The 17,408-nt window shown below is 44.4% G+C and overlaps 1 protein-coding gene across 4 annotated transcripts in view; it reads right to left on the bottom strand.

Moving 5' to 3' along the window:
- The window catches only part of ROCK2 (Rho associated coiled-coil containing protein kinase 2), a 105,529-nt gene that overhangs the window by 86,927 nt on the left and 1,194 nt on the right, over nucleotides 1-17,408 (bottom strand). The window lies entirely within an intron of this gene.

A 17,408-nucleotide genomic window follows, 5' to 3' on the forward strand; every position in this document is an offset into this window, starting at 1 on the left:
TGTGTCACTGAATGAATGCGGCAGAGCTGCGAGTCTTCTCCAAAACCCTTTGGCATGGTCCCCTGGTACCACTCTCGGATGGTTTGAAAAAATGGTGAAAATGAACATCAGCAAGAAGGATGGACCTATGAGTACCGACATTGTCACTAAATCTGATCTGGTCGGGACAAGGACCTTTGCTGATGGAACGGGGCTATGGGGGAGACCCAGCGCCCATTTACCAGTGCACCAGCTTCTATTAACACCGGCACGTCAGAAGGGGTGAAAGTCCCTCGTCCCTGGTTAGTACATAATTGTGCACGTGTACCCAGAATGATTCAATGGCTGTTCTGGTGTGAACGGACGATGTACATGTTCAGTCCTAGGCAGTGAAGAAAGCAGGTAACGCCGTGTGCTGCCAGGTTATTACTGCTGGAAAACTCAACTCATTATTCCTCTGCTCTCGGCACGATACATTACATCAGTTCAATTACACTTATTTACTTACTCCACGCTTGACTCATAACTAAAAATAATTCATGGTGCAACGGCAAAAAGATCCTGACAAGTCTGATGTTTTTACAGTGTGGCCTCAAAAGAGGTCACGGAAGGGGGGGCACCCAGCACCTGTCTATCCAAAACCTGAATATATGACACTGCAAAAGTCTATGGAACTTGTCACAGTAAGTGGCTCCAACCAATTCTGCTGAGGACATGCTAGCACCCACTCAACAGGACCCAAGGTCAACAGTAGGGTGCCAAATAATAGTTTACTACATGTCCCTCTACTCTATGACCCAGTCATATCTCTTCCAAAAATAGAAATACTTCCATTTGACTTCATACCCCAAGACAGACAGTGTTAGGAAGCCATGCACTGTAAAAAGAATTGATCATGAGCAAGATTCAAGTCACGAGGGGTGGATCAAGTTTCCTTTGATAGATGAACGTCGTTAGGGTGTACCCAAAGGTAATGCTTTGGAGCAGTCTAGGTCCATTTTACATCTTTGAAGGCATCAGAGTTAGACATAGACAATATACAGCTATGATCTGTGACTACGGACTAGTCACAGTATCTATAGTCAGTCTGAGACACAGTCTTACCATTGGTTGGGGTTAAAACTATGTCCCTCCCCCTGCCGATTTGCTTCCTCCAATTGACTGCTGTGTTTTTTTCAAAGACCCCCCCGAAAATCAGATTATGGAAAACAAAAATTTATTATAGCAAGGACCAAAAGGATCATCGTTGAGAAAGGAGAAGCAGAAGGGTCACATCAAATTTCAAAAGATGACCAACGCACCACTGTGGTCTTCTGTAGCTTCCACAAAACATCTTACAGACAAGGACAAGGCCAATTCTAGACAAGGACCGAGATTATTAACTACTGAATGTACACGGTCAAGCAGACCGTGATAGATCGCACAGGATTTCTCCAGTAAAGACGACCTACCTCAACTAGCTGACGTCAATGAGGACAACATTGTTAAGGAGATGCTTTATGTCGCCCCAACATAGGTGTGGTCACAGTTCTTTAGTTCTTCGCACTCAGGAATATCTTCTTTGGAGGACAGATGGTGTAATAAGGAATCACTATAAGGCCTCATACATTCGCCGCGATGGAGAGGAGTTAGGGTGACCCCCTCTTCATGGTGCACGTCACCATAACATGTCCTATCTTTTTCCTTGTATGTAGCGGTACGGTGCCACACCATATCGTTCTGTGCACCCATTGTCGGTCTATGAGGGACGTACGTACGGTCGCGTGAATGTAGCCTAAACTGGACAAATGTCAAAAGCTAAATAGTCTTTGATTATGTAGGAGAACCAAAATTTTGGGGTTCTTTTCTACAGATAAAACTATCATTACCCAAAAACGGTTTGCTGATGATGATGGATATTGTTCAGTCCCCATCACCATAGTGCTAGTATCATGAAACTACCCAACGAAATAATCAAAGAGGAGCAAGAGAAAATAAAGAGGACAACAAAATTAGCTCCTCGTAAGGATCCTTTGCGGGAAGCCATGCCTGTCACCACAGAGTCTCTTCACCACTGACAGCTGCCGAGCTCTCAAAAAGCTGAGCTCTTCTACAAGTGACAGAAGCAGGTCAGGGGAAACAAAGTTCTCATTTTCCAGTCAAATAAAAATAAAAGCATCATCTGAAGTGTGCGGAGGCTTGGCAGAATGTTAATCGGGCTCTTCACAAGGAGAAGAAACACTCAGAGTGTCCCAGCTGCAAAGAGCTTATCCTCTCCGATATCAAAGAAGTCTACAAACCCAAGCCTAGCTCCCATGGGTCTACAAACACAGGAGAACCAGGGAAAAACTAAAGAATAAAGGTCCATCTCCATGTTTAAGGGGATAAAACTTTCCTGAAGTTTCTGGACTGATTAAGGTTCTATCTAGGAGGAGCAAATATATAGAGAGAAAAAAAAAATCAAAGACCAAAAAACACACAACCTGAGCTAGACCAGGGCTTCACCTCTCTGCCACCTCAAACTCTGCCACACTTTCCCAATTAGTCATATTCTTTACCTTTTGGCTACAAAAATACATAAAGGAGCCTAAATGAAGTTGAAATATAAAACCATGGATGGACAAAACACTGTAAAAAAAAAAAAAAAGTCCTAATTTTTTATTATTTTGCATTGTTTGACAGTAAATAAAACCTCTAGGACAGTGATGGCAAACCTTTTAGAGGCCGAGTGCCCAAACTACAACAAAGACCCACTTATTTATCGCAAAGTGTCAACACAGAAATTTAATTTGTGATTTATACTCCCTTCTCTGTCACAGTTTTCATTGATACCAGCACCTGAGGACACCAATAAAGCAGAAAATAGTCCCAGGTAGAGCTGTCACTTTAAATAGCTCTGTGCACAGCAAGTCCTGGGCTGTCTGGACTGCAGGAAGATACCTGGAGTCATCTCTGGTGATGGCCTGAGTGTCCACAGAAAGGGCTCTGAGTGCCACCTCTGGCACCCGTGCCATAGGTTAGCCATCACTGCTCTAGGAGATGTTCACCTAAACCAGTAATTCCACCAAGAATTTGAAGATGAGCTCCGGCGTAAATCAGACTTTGAAGGACTGGCATGCTTGACAATGTTTCGATACGTTCATTATTTCATAAAAAATAGCTTGTGCCTGGCGTTGGGGTCGTGGAACTAGAGAAGGGACAAGGGACTGGAGAAGAAAAAAAATTTGTGTTCTAGTGGCCAAATTTTTGAAAATTAGGCAATAACTTAACTACTTCAATTCAATATTTTATCTAGCTTCGCATGTTCTCAAATCTGGATTTACGATAACATGGAATAATAAGGCACTTTCAACACACACAGGAGGAACATACTAGAGAGAATTGACACTGTACGAGGCCGACCATTCATTCATAACCACTAGGTCAGAGGAGTACAACACTGACATACTATAGGAGAAAATAAAGACCTGTCTATATGTAGAGGCACAGCGGGACCTTACGTACGTCATATGGGAGTCACACACACATTCCTGGTCCAGAAATACCGATTCATACACATTAGTCTTGTGCAGCGATACTATGGACCTTGTGTGAGAATGTACACATATAGCTGCCAATGTGTAACTGTACAATGAGACAACTTAAAATATCCCAATTCAGCCATCCTACAGCATCCGAATTCAATTATATACAGATGGGCCTGCTGGGCCAACTTTTTAAATAGACCTCCTTCTGATGTCATCAAGTTGACATCTCAGGAATGGTCCTCATAGTTAAGACGTGACAACATCTCTAGAAAAAGCACATACATTTATCTCAGAAAACGTATGTCTTACCTCGACAGAGTCTCCAAAAACATTCATCCCATGCGCTGGTATTTCTACTAAGATTAGGGCCTTGTGGACATCAGGTAAAGAGGATTTTTTAAAATGTAGATGTTTGGAGTATGTTGTATCATCTATGGCGTCCATAGACTAGACCACTAGGTGAATGGAGACCTATGAATATTTTTTGAATTTATGCTGAACATAGGGCTCCAAGAAAAGACAAAAATCAGAGAAGGTGGAGAATTCCTCAATGTATAACTAGTAATGGTTAAAGGGGTTGTCCGAGTCCTGAAAAAAAAACTAAGGGTGGCTGGGAGGGCGCTGCTTAACAAAATAAAGTCCTACTTACCTTCCGGTGCCCTGCGGTATCCAGCGCTCCGGCCGGACCCGACAACCTTCCGGCCCGCATTCACAATGCAGTGAATAGGGACGGATATGTGTGCCCGGCCGCGGCCAGAAGCTGAATCCAGCGCTGCTCCGGCGGCCATGTTTGTTTACATGGCGCCCGGACCAGAGCGACAGCAGCGCTGGATACCTCCCGGCCACCCTTAGTTTTTTTTTCAGAACTCAGACAACCCCTTTAAAAGGGTTTAGCATAATATAGAATTAAAAATGTTCACAAGTTTTTCCACAGTGTGGACCCAAAAAGTCAACTCTGAGTCAGATCTATTAGCCTAGGTTTTATATGAATAGACAATGGGGTGCAACACATTTTCTTTAAGGGGTGTGTCTGTGCACTTTATGAAACTAAAAGGTTAACTTCCACATGTCTAGTAGGAGCTTATTCTCAGCTAGACTTACAGGGACTCATTTACTAAGGGTGGGTGGACCGCACAAAGGTCGGATATTCCGATTGCAACACATTTAAAAGGGGATTGTGGCGCACACAATCGGATTTTGGCGCGTGGGCTTTCACATGACACAAATCCGGGGGGGACGATCCAAAAGGTTCGGACTGAGAGTGGGATTGAACATTTAAATTGTGTCGCAGGACAATGCACTTACATACACCGGGAGGAAGAAGGTGAACTCCGGCGGACCTGAGCGGGGAAGTGACACATGCAGGAAATCGGGAGCACAATCTCAGTGAATCGCGCTGGACTTCATCTTCACCCAGATCGGGGATCGCGACAGAGCCGGGTAAGTAAATGTGCCCCACAGGGTCATATCTTTTGAATGGGTGGGCAGGTTTGAAAAAAAAAAAAAAAAGACAAAACAAAACACGACCACTAATGACGTCTTGAAGTATTTTGAGACAAATCCTCTTTACATTCACCATCACTCACTTCAGGTTGAGGAGATAAAAGGGGTTGTAAAATTGGAGATAGAAAATTGGTTCTTAGGGTACATTCATACAGCCGTATGCTGTGCGGTGGAGAGGAGGAGGTGACCCCTCCATAGAAAAAAAACGCAGCCGCAGACACGGGGGAAGGTAGAGCATGGTCTATCTTTTTCCCGTGTACGGCACGGATCAGTGCCACATGTGAACCACCGCCGGGCCCCCATTTGCGGCCGCATATACATCCCCCCAGATGGCCATATGAATGAGGCCTTATACTGTTAAGCCGCTATACCAATCCTGATGGTTTCGGCAAAATTTATAGGACCTATAAGACAGACAGGTATAGCAACTCACCTCAAACTGCCCCCAAGACCTGATAAGACGGAATAGGATGTAATGATGTTTAGCCTGCATGATCCTAAGCAGACACTTCCAAAAAAATTCCCATAATTACCACAAATAACGGAGAAGATTGGGGGTTAAAAAAAAAACATGGAAAAAGTCACCGAGCTGAGCAAACATGTTTAACATGCGGCTTGAACTCAGGACAGAGCTCTGCTAGTACCAACATGACACCGGAGTGTTAGACTGTAAAATATGCAGAAACTTCCACAAATTCTTCAGGCTGGTGCAGCTATTTATAACCCTTTCTTTCTGGCCACCGGTCAAAGTTTTTCCTGGTAAATTTGTGCGCGTGCTGCTGGAAGTAAAGGCCAGACCGCGCAGACTTTGGCCTGCCAAACAGAGCGGACCCACCCATAGGAAAAACTGGCTGCTTCACGACTGTGACGTCAGCTCTCGTCTATAATCCCCCGTCTCGTGTTATGATCCCAAAACTGACTGAGATTAACAAATGGGAACGTCGCAAACCACACAGGGCTCAGTGGTAAACCCCTTTAAGATTTTTCCTTTAAATCAGATTTTTTTTTTCATCCCGAATGCAAGCAATTGCCTTGTTATCTGCCATGTACATATATAAACAAGGCGTGACACACATACCCACTAATATTCTGCTACAGGAACGACTTTAACCCTTTGACAAGTAACGTCTTGAGTATTTTTGTACTGATAAGTATATTATAAATAATCTTTTAAATGATATATCACTTATGTTGTTTTCATCCGTTTCTTTAACTAATATCACACCGACACAAACATCTCAAAGGCTCCATGCACATGAATGTATATTTCTCAGATCAACATGGAGGCTGAAGAAAACCAAGAGCCGTCCCTATTTCTGCCTGTGTTCGCAGCTTTTCCATGGAAGTTTTTGGGAACGTGAAAAATGCAGGATGCCACACCAATTTCACCTGTGTGCTGCCATAAACTTGCGGATCAGTTTATAGGCAAAACACAATCATGTGGTAGGGACAACATCTTTTGCCAACTTACCATGTTTTGTGAATCCACCAAAATGGAGGACATAACTATGAGTCAAGGACCTATGGATTGCCAACAGATTACACAGATGAAATAAAACTGCACAAACAAACCACGGATGCCTAGCACTAAGACGTTTATGGTCCTGGGTTCAATTCCCACTATGGTCAACATCTTCAAAGAGTTTGTATGTTCTCTCCGTGTTTTTGTGGGTTTCCTCCAGATCCTCCAGTATCCTCCCACACTCCAAAAAAACATACTGGTAGGTTGTTTAGATTGTGAGCCCCATGGGGACAGGGACCAATTTGGAAAGCTCTGTGCAGTGCTGCATAATCTATGTGCACTATATAGATAATAATGTTTTAGTTGCCACGTTTACGTAAAAAGATCTGCAGATTTTTAAACGCAATAATTCAGATTTTATTGTAGATTTCAAATTTTGCAATAAAAAAATCTGCATGGTGCTGGATGAGAGTTTCCACTGCAAAAAAAATCCATTTTGAGGTCGAGCTTTTGTTACAAGGGAGTCCCAAGCCTTATTGTATCTCCATACGCAAGGGGAGCGTCAGCAGTAATTCGGTAGAGATTCTGCAGCATTTTCCCGAAATAAAGAGCGAGTTTGATAAATGATCAGGTGTAAACAATGAAGCAATACATATTTTAGTCCATATCTCACACTGGCCAAAAAAACGTTCAATGACCGTTGTTTGACCCAAATTATTACCTCAAAATATACTCAGAGTGGTCACCAAAATAAGAGTCTGGAGGTTTGCGCTGGCCCTGGACACATCAGGCCCTACAGCAGCGATGACTATTAAACCGCCATACAACGTTCTGTCACCAAATTTCATTTTTTATTATAATTTTTGAGTAAATTGCTCAGAATTCACAACAACAGCTCCTAATAACGACAAGTGAGGCAATCGCTTCCATGTCCGTGATTTAGAAACTCGTTCTGTTGTCTGTTTATTTGTTGCTAAACGCCGAGTATAAAGCTTCGGGAGGCCTGTCCACATGCCAGCAGCTGAAAAGTAATAAACATGCGGCCTGCAACTGGACGTCATTCACAGTCTTATAATGTGCCCGCACTAACAACACTGATAAGACAAAGCTGCATCCATAGAAACATCGCAGCGCTAACCCGACAATCCAAGCTCAACCACGCTTAATGTGATTTAGGAAACAGTTAATTTAAAGGAGAAGCAATCTCGCTGGCTCGGGAGGGGGGGGGGGGGGGGCTAATCTCACCTAACCACATTAACTTTTTAACCACTAATCCACTCAAGATTAAACACCTGAGATATAGCGACATATTAACTGTAACGTTGATATCTTAAAAGCCCTGAAAATCCACGTTTGGTATTCTTTTTAACAAATTATGAAGTTGCCAAATACCGTACATGTTATGTTCATAAGCAATAAAAATTTGAACCTTGGCACTAAAGTTTTCACTGGCAGGACACACTACCTTATAAATTTTACATGACCACCACTAGATCGAGCCCAGACGTCTGCGATAAGAGGATCGCACAGTTTTAGGGTAATCTTTTCAATAATGTGACTTCTCTGTGAAGATCAGCTGTGTTAAAGTTGCCTGAGGGCGCCTCAGTTGCTAGCAGCGTTTTCTTTTATACAACAGATATAAAATTCTCACTTATTAGCCTTATTTCTGAGGTAAAGTTTTTGAGGAGGGAGGATGGGAGGATGAGGGTAGCATTCAGAGACCTCAGGCCGCCCAGCTATAGCTCCCAGGGACATTTTTGGCTGAGGTGTGGCCTTTTCCTGCCGCTCAGGAGAGACAATCACCGCTCAGTCAATCCCATGATCCTCACATACACGGTACTCGCTGTTTATCTTTTTCTCCAAATGCCTTCATTGTGAGATCACAGAGCAGATTGCAGAGCACTGCACAGACAGCGACATAAAATATTTTACGGGGAAGAATAGAAAAAAAAGAAAAAGAAAAAAAAAAAACAGGAAACACACCATAACAACGTGACAGAATCGAGGAGAAGGCAATAACATCTACTGATCCCATGGGTTTATTCACACTAAATTTACACAAGGCTATGTTTTATAGTCATATAAAAAATTTTTTTTTTTTTAAATGGCAATATATTTTTCTCAACGTACATGTAGAAATTTGGGAATTTCTATCAATGCAAACAACTTAATATAAATCTAAGGGTTCCCTTTAACTCACACTCAGCACAATTCATCATGTCAGGGTAAGCCCTTCCATCACTATAATTACAGATCGATCACTTTTGGCCACAAGCATTCATATTTAATGCGAGGCTTCCATCTGCAGCTATTGTCATTTTGCCAAGTTTCATTCTCCGGCGTTTTAATCATTATTGTTTTATTAGTCATTTCCAGTCACGTACCGCAGTGCTGCGTTATAGGCATTTTCTAACTATTTTATCAATCAAAAGGCATGGGGTAAAGATCTAAAAAGCAAAAACAAGATGTGGCTTTCTTATATTCAATAAAAGCTAAAAAAAGGTGTACAGGCATACTTAAAGGGGTTGTCCAGTCACAAGTTATCCCCAATCCAGGGATCATCCTGGATGTTCAGTGATAAGGCCTACCGCCCATCAATAAATACGGATGGGCGGAGGACGGACCTCCCAATTTAATGATCAGTGGAAGTCCCAGATGTCATTCCCCCATCAGATTATTGTCTACAGTCAACAGATAACAATGAAACATGGACAAACTGTGGAGACAGTGACAACTTTCATGGGTGTCTAATTAAAAAAAAAAACTCCTTTAAGAAAGTTTCCAATTTTGGCCTCAGTGTAACCTGTACCCAAGGTACTCCCATACATATATGCATTAAACTACACATGATAGTCACGTCACTAAACGTCAATGAGAAATTGAAGCAGAAAAAAAAAAAAAAGTTGTGACCCGCATCCAACAACAACTCCAACTCGGAAATGTACTTTTATCTCACTGATCTCACTTGGGAATCTAATACATGGCACAATGTAATACCTTAGCGACTTAGAAATTCCTCATTGCTTAGTAAATCAGATCTGGTGACATGTTCCAGTGATTACAGACACAGCAAGATTTCACCAATATTGCAGATGTGACTCTGTAAATCCTGTGCATTTTTGTGGAAAACTATTTCATATATAAGGCTGGGGGCACGTCACGTTTTTTTGGATATGCTCAGCGTATATATGTCTCTTCGTACACGCTGAGCGCACACATTGGCATATACAGGCAGAAGGAGGCATATACCGTAAAGGAAAAAAAAAAAAAAAAAAGACAGGGTGGAAAGAGATGGCAGACGAGGTCTTTCCATCCAGTTCCATGATGTATTCGCTCAGCGGAAGCACTAGAAGGCTATGGAGAGCGGATGCAGCGTATTGTATCTCCCTTAGCCTTGCTACGATACATCGCTCAGCAGGAAGGGGGTACCTGGTGACGTCACGGTCCGTATAAGGACAGTGATATCACAGGGGAGACACCCCAAGTTTTTTGGCTTCTGCCATTGTTCACTCCTTCCTCCACATTCAGGGGGGCAATGTATCCTATTGTATGTGTCTATGCCATAAATTGTTCAGGACACGTTGGCAATCCGCCCAACGTGCTCTACAACATATGGTGCAAAGCTAGGGTTGTGGATTGTCTGGATAAGCCCAAGGCCTCATATGTACATGTGGCCCATGCAGAGGTCGCGATAACGCCTCTACACGCGTCATAGACGCGCTTAGAGGCTGATTTACTCCCCAAAAAAATCACCAAGCGTATTAATACGCTTGGTGATTTTCCTGTGAGCTGCCGCTTCCAAGCGGTGACACTGCCGGCTGCGATCCTGCAAGATATTCTCTGCAGGATCGCAGCGCTGAGTGGCTGGAGGCAGGACAGGGAGGGACTTCCAGCTCACCGTCCGTGCCTCTCCCGCGGGGAGCCGCGCGAGTGGTGGGGGCGGAGCCGCGCGAGTGGTGGGGGCGGAGCCGCGCGAGTGGTGGGGGCGGAGCCGAGCGGGGGGTGGGGTGAGCGATGGAGGAGCCAAGCGGGGGGTGAGAGATGGAGGAGCCGAGCGGGGAAGGGATATCTGTTACCGGGGCTGTGCTCCTGATCGGTGTGCACACAGCCAGTAACAGGATCGTGCTGTCTATGTGACAGCCCGATCGTGTAATGTGACAGGGGACTGATAATAATCGGTCCCCTGTCACAGCAGCCCCTGTATACAGTGAGAGGCTGCAGGGAAGGTGCTGTGCATCCTCTCTGCATGTCTCTGTATACAGATCACTGATGACAGTGATCCAATGGGCTCTTACCATTAGATCACTGTTATCTGTCATCTATATAAAAAAAAAAACAGGGAACACATATATTATGTGTTCCTCCCTAAATGTGCCCCTGTATAATGAAAAAAAAAAAAAAAGGGTTATGTTCCCAAACCGCAGAAACCGAATTAAATAAAATTTCAGCAGCATCAGCCCCGGACTGGTCTGGGGGCCGCCGTCAGCCATAGTCCGCTGGGTAGACAATAAGGCTGCATTCACACAAACGTATGCCCGCCAGGCCGGAGCCAGGCAGGCGTACGGTCTGCACCATGGAGAGGAGGAGGAGGTGACCCCGACCCTCTCCATTGAAATGCATTGGGTACTGGCCGTACACGGGGAAAGACATGTCATTTTCCCATGTACTGAGCGGTATCACTCTGTGTGGCCATCTATTGGGGACATATGTACAGCCACAAGCTTGTGGTTTTACATACGCCCCCATATGGTAGTGTGAATGTAGCCTGAGGGCGCTGTACCACGTTGTGTTTGCAAACACAGACAAAACCGTGCCCACCGGGGCGGTCCGATAGCATCGGCGTTTCTATGGAAACGCCTGCGATCGGGAACGAGCCACCAGTGCATTGCATTAATTTAACGCAAAACACAGGCGGCTCGTACCTGATCGCAGGCGTTTCCATAGAAACGTCGATGCGATTGGACCGCGGACCGCCCCGGTGGGCGCGGTTTTGTCTGCGTTTGCAAACGCAACGTGGGACAGCGCCCTAAGGGTGAGGTTATTACATACGTTTTCAAACGCATCACAACAGCTGAGAAGAGATTTGCCTAATTATATTGCTGTCCACATTGCGTTGATGCATGCGTTTTGTTAACACAATATTGACAGCAATGTAATTATGCAAATCTCTTCTCAGCTGTTCTTATGTGTTTGAAAATGCCATGTGTGAACACACCATAAAAATGTTGTGCACCACTCGTTTAATACATACTTGCTATTTGAGGGAGCCTTCACACGATGCGTTGCGTTTTTGACGCATTCCAAAGGCTTCAACCTTGATCACATGTTAAAGTAACATTGCGTTTCCATTGCATTTGCTAAAACGCAGTGTTACTTCAACATGTGAAGCCTTTGGATGCGTCAGAAACGCATTAAAAAACGTGTGCATTTCCCGAGAATTCAAATTAGACCCTATCCCGTGGATAGGGCCTAACTTGAATTTGTGGGAAAACCCTTTTAAGCACAGAAAACAGGAGCTGTAACTTTTTCCTTGTATTAATAGACGTCTCTTAACACTATATATACGCCTAGGAGTTATACATTTATTAGTGAAAATTTCGTACTCCTCCTGGGTTAAAAATACTCCTCAAAAATTGTGAGAGGAGTATTATTACCCTTCTGGAAAAATGTTAGTGCGACCTCTGGGCCCATGTGTCATCAGAGTGTGCGGTCTGCTCACACGATGATAAATGTATTTAAGGCTACATTCACACTAACGTGTGCCCGCCCGTAGTATGGCGGGCACATGTCGGCACCAGGGAAAGGAGGAGGGTGCTCCACTCGGCCCACTCCATAGAGAAACATGGAGCATGGCGCCGTATATCCCGGGGAAAGATAGGGCATGCCCTATCTTTCCCCAGCTGCAGAACGGTGCCTCATGTGTGCTGCACCGTACCTCCATGCAGCCTAAGGGTGAAGACACACATGGCGTTTTTGGGCCGTTTTTACTAAGTGCGTTTTCAGATCGTTAAAAACGCATGCGTTAAAAAACGCATCCGTTTTTCAAAAATGCATGCGTTTTTCGAAAACGCATGCGTTTTTGTCCGTTTTTCATTGCGCAATTTCGGAAAAACGGACAAAACCGCATGCGTTTTTAAAAAACGGATGCGTTTTTTTACGCATGCGTTTTTAACGATCTGAAAACGCACTTAGTAAAAACGGCCCAAAAACGGTGCAAAAACGCCATGTGTGTCTTCACCCTAAGGGTGAAGACACACATGGCGTTTTTGGGCCGTTTTTACTAAGTGCGTTTTCAGATTGTTAAAAACGCATGCGTTAAAAAACGCATCCGTTTTTTAAAAACGCGTGCGTTTTTTGAAAACGCATGCGTTTTTGTCAGTTTTTCATTGCGCAATTTCGGAAAAACGGACAAAACGGATGCGTTTTCAAAAAACGCATGCGTTTTTTAAAAACGGATGCGTTTTCAAAAAACGCATGCGTTTTTAACAATCTGAAAACGCACTTAGTAAAAACGGCCCAAAAACGCCATGTGTGTCTTCACCCTAAGACTGTCCAGACTGCATGAACAGGACCTGCTCTGAGTTTTGCGCCTCTCCATAGCAATGCATTACATACGGCCCATAACATGGGGAAAGATAGGACATGTCCAATCTTTTTCCCGTGTACGGAGCAGTATGGTGCCGCACGTGTAAAGCGCCGTATTGCTCCGTGCACCCATTGCCTTCTATGGGGGACCCCATAGGGTAGTGTTGGTGGTTACAGACAGTCGTGTGTAAGAGCCCATAGAAATGAATGTGTACATATGCAGAAGTGGAGGCAAGGACTGAGGCAAATGTTATGTAATCAAATGACAACCCCTTAAAAAATGATCAATAAATTGATTGCTATTAAAAGTGGAAATGTATTATACAGAGGCCATACAGATGAGGGGGTCTGGCAGGGGCGTAACTTGAGGGGGTGCAGAGGTTGCAGTCGCACCCGTCACTTTCCTATATGAGAAGACTATTACTATAAACCATACATTATAGTCGGGGGCCTGGCACAGACTTTGCACTGGGGCCCATCAGCTTCTAGTTACGCCACTGGGGTCTGGGATCTATGGACGTCTCTATCTGTACTTACTGGAGACAGCAGAAGAGTTCAGAAATAATATTCCAGGCGATAAAGACGGAACGGGCAGCTGTGACAAGGAATGAAGTGTCATCTGTGCTGACGGAATAGCGGGGAGGAGAAGGACAGGCCTGGGAACAGATCACTGCTGTGAAGTCTGGGGGCAGAGGAAGTTGGCTCACAGCTCCTCCGCAGACACAATCTTGGCAGCGGCAGAAGCTTTCCTGTCAGAAGACACATTACTAAAGGGTTATGTATGAAGACCCTCGTATTAAACAACACGGACAGAAGATAGGGGTCGACACAGACAAAGACGCACAACCAAGTGTTTCGCCGGCTACTTGAACGGTTCGAGGAGAAGTTCACAATCAATTTGTCACTTTCTGGATAAGTCTCAAATATTCGAAATACTAAAACGAGCTGGACATCGTGTCCAATATGAATGCCTAGAAAAACAGATCTAGAACCAAGGTCTAAGGACTTGGACACATCAGTGGTTACAGAAAATAGATCCAGTGGTTTCAATATATCTATCAAAACGTACTATTGTTTTTTTTTTTCTACTCTTAGTTTTTCAGAAAAATCCCAATCATGCTGTGAAATACACAGACAGCACACAGAATACAGATGAAAAATCCCAGATACAATAACCAGATCCCACATACAAGAACAAACATTAAAAAAAGAAAAAGAAAAGAGAAAGATCAGTGTCATGAATGGAAAACTGTCAGCACTTCCACAAACAAGGATGTGAATATACGATCTACAGCTGGTCATAGGGATCATCGTTTCTGGAGCAATATCTCCGAAAATTGATTGCGATGACCATTATATTAATGGTTCTGAATTTAAAAAAAAGTTATTGGTATGTATTTAAAGAGGTTGTATAAAGTTTGTTTATATAACAATCTGATGAGTTGGGGTCTGAAAGCCGAGACCCCCGTTATGATCAGGGGTCCCATTCTCAGTAACTGAATAAAGTTTTAGGTCGATCATGAATCCTGCCACTCCTTTCAATATTATGGGACCGCCGGAAATTGCAGAGCACAACAGTCAGGTATCTCCTGCACCCTCATAGACGGTGAAAGGGAGAGCTGGAGATAACAGAGCGCTGTGCTCAGCAATTTCCTACACTACCATAGTATTGAATTGGTTGGCTGGAAAAAATGCTCGATTTGTCGCTCTATCAATTAGTGAGAACAGGACCCTCATTCTTATGATCAGTGGGGGTCCCAGCAGACAGAACCACCCCCCTCCCACTCAGATCAAACTGATCAAAACATATATTTTAATTTTGAGGAACAGCATCTATCCACAAGTTGTGTCTGGTGTTACAGCTCAATGAAGCGAATGGCGTTGGGTGAGTTTTTGGAAGAAAGTCATGTTCTTGAAATTCTTGAAAACCCCTTTAAGCATTTTCCCATTTGAATTCTTCCATTTCATATCATGTGTATTACTGGGGATAGCTAGTAAGTAATAACGTCTTTGGCCACCACTCTTGCTCCCACCCAGCTCTGCCAGACTCCCAAGTATACGGTATATACAGTGATTCATCGCTCCACCCATATGCCACAGTGTAACAAGGCAGATCTGTCTGCGGAGCCTATGCCAAAAATGACTAAATAAAATGTGTAACGGCCGATTCACGTTAAGCCAGCCCTCACGTTATTTTTAACTACGGAAAATTAAAAAATGTAAAAATTGCATCATTTAAAACAGGGTCCTGCAATGCGCCTGGTGGCATCAGTTTTGTCTTCTGTTTTGAGACACGCCACAACCCCCCACAATAGTCTCTGTGGGCACTGAAGCACGTCTTGTGAATAGGCCCCAAAAGACAGCCCACCACCCCACGACATCTGTATGCCCTAACATGGCAAGTGGTGCAGCGTGCCACTGTGACTAGCATCCCCTGATACCACCTATTATTGTACAACCAAGACTACGCAGAGAGGATGTGACATCCACACCAACATCACTTCTGGTCCACCAACACAGATGCCACATGCTGCCCGATGTCGCATCAGTGCCACAAGATAACAGCAGGAAGGGTCGAGGGTTTTCTGAGACATCCAAAACCTAGTTTCAGTAAAAGAGACCAAATTTCATTTACGCACCAATACTCTCTGGCATCTAGTACCCGCAATTATGCCAATGATGCCACTGGGCTACAATGCCACGCACAGACTTTCGGCGTCATGTCGGATAGCTAAAGGCACTGCAGACCCCTTCGTACGAGACAGTGGTCCCTAGGGATCAGACCTGAACCTCTCAGTCTGTATATGCTATAAATGTTAAAGGGCTTGTACCACTAATGACACCAGGATAGAGGATGACCTATGGATCCTAGGGGCCGCAGGAGATCGCGACCCATACAAGTAAACAGAGCGCTACTCAGGCATCAATGTAGGGCACTAAAAGGGGCACCTATTCTCATCAGCACTTGTGATCCCAACATAAGTTTGGAAAAAGTTAGATCACCCCATTAAATCTTCCCCTACATGTACAGGAATCATCCACATCGACCTTTACAGGGGTTCGATTCATATCCTCTCAGACATAACCGGGATGAGTAACTCATCGATAGAAATCCCATTATAGCCCTGTGCATGACGTGTGGATACACGGATTAGGACCACCGTCCTATAAGCATTCCATGGCGTCAGCAGACATCGGAACGCTTGTGTCATCCGCACAAAATACATGACCTCGCTGGGCACAATCCCCATGATAGGGACTAGAGCATGCCACATAAATGTAGGGCAATACCAGTCACAGTCTATATTACACATCTATACAAGTCCTATTATAGTATACCTAAAAATATATAGTGTGAGGACCGGATTATAATACAGCTCATCTGTAATCTTGGCACTTCTGACTGTACCACCAGTCCATATGGACGATTCAGGCACATAGATGTCCCGAGGTGCCCACTCAGGACCCCTCCAGAGAGTCTCTCGCTTCAGTATAAGGCTGGATTTACACAACCACATAAAGCGAATGCACAAAAGACAAATATTCATACATTAGGATGTCCATGGAGTAGACAGTCTCCAAAGTTCTTCATGGATCCCGATGCTTTACACGTGCAGACAGAGGTACCCAACACTCCAAAAGTATGGACACCAGAATCATAGATGAAGTAGATTTAGAAGCACTCCTTCCATGGACACCTTGTCATCATCATCTTCTCTCGAAACGCCTCTGCGGGAGGGCACCAAATCACCTCCTACCGTGTGCCATCTGCATGGTTATGGAGGCCCCCTCTCCGTCACACAAGGTAGTAATATCTTTGTGGTGAGGGTACAGGCCTGAGATGACCACAACGAGGGTCTCATCCCCTCATGTGACAAGTCCATGACCCCACCAGATAACCGTAACAAAATCAAGAAACTGGGCACTAGCCATGGGATGATGCCGCCAGGAAACAAAGGTGGGCACCCGCTAAGGATTCGTTTTTATAGAACCCTAGAAGAATAGTGACCAGCAGGGTCACCAGAAGCGCTGGTGCCAAAAATTGCTAATATGCCACCTGCCTTGTGCAGATGGCAGCTTGTTACCAGGACACAGATTATTCGATAGTGATGCCACCAGCGCATAGATGCCAACTATACAGAAGCCTATACGTTCCAGTAACTAAAGGGTTAAGGTGCCCGGCCGGCGAGGTTCTCCGTACACTGTACACGTTCCCTTATCACGGAGGAGACTGCTCCTCCGATAATCACAGGAGACTTCGACCCTAAACGTACAATGTCTTCCTTCATGGCACAGCGCAGTCACACGAGTGAGATCAGCGCCCACTTCTGCTATACTAGTGCCAACTGTACCATTCATGGGCACAGCCTCGA

The sequence above is a fragment of the Engystomops pustulosus genome, chromosome 3 (genome assembly GCF_040894005.1).
Source record: "Engystomops pustulosus chromosome 3, aEngPut4.maternal, whole genome shotgun sequence".
Classification (NCBI taxonomy): Eukaryota; Metazoa; Chordata; class Amphibia; order Anura; family Leptodactylidae; genus Engystomops; species Engystomops pustulosus.